Genomic DNA, 426 nt, shown 5'->3' with positions numbered 1-426 from the left:
TACACTCTCTGGGGTGGATTTCAATGAGTTGATTGGGCACTTTTTTTTTTTTTTTTGTCTTATTGGGAAATGAAGGATCATGTGCAGTTCCTCTGAATCTGAATATGTGTGGACACAAATGTGTGTTTTGGGGTACTTCAAACTTTTATTTCAAATATATTGAAAGAGTTCTTTCGGACTTAGATGTCTGTTTTACCATCTATCTCTTTGGATATAACCCAAAAAGGAAAATTATATTACAAAATAAATTGGTGAAGGTATTCCTCAGGCTTCTTCACACTGAATACAGTGATAGATTTACTTCACACTAAAGTATATAAAGTGCTACTAGTCCTAAAGTCACTTATATGTAAAATCTAAAAAAATTAAAATAAATAAGCTTGTAGAAGCAGAGGATAGAATGGTGGTTGCCAGGGGCTGAGGGTG

This window comes from Bison bison, unplaced genomic scaffold, assembly GCF_000754665.1.
Source record: "Bison bison bison isolate TAMUID 2011002044 unplaced genomic scaffold, Bison_UMD1.0 scf7180017855305, whole genome shotgun sequence".
NCBI classification, from domain to species: domain Eukaryota; kingdom Metazoa; phylum Chordata; class Mammalia; order Artiodactyla; family Bovidae; genus Bison; species Bison bison.
The sequence above is the reverse complement of the archived record's forward strand: the minus strand, read 5'-3'. Positions refer to the sequence as shown.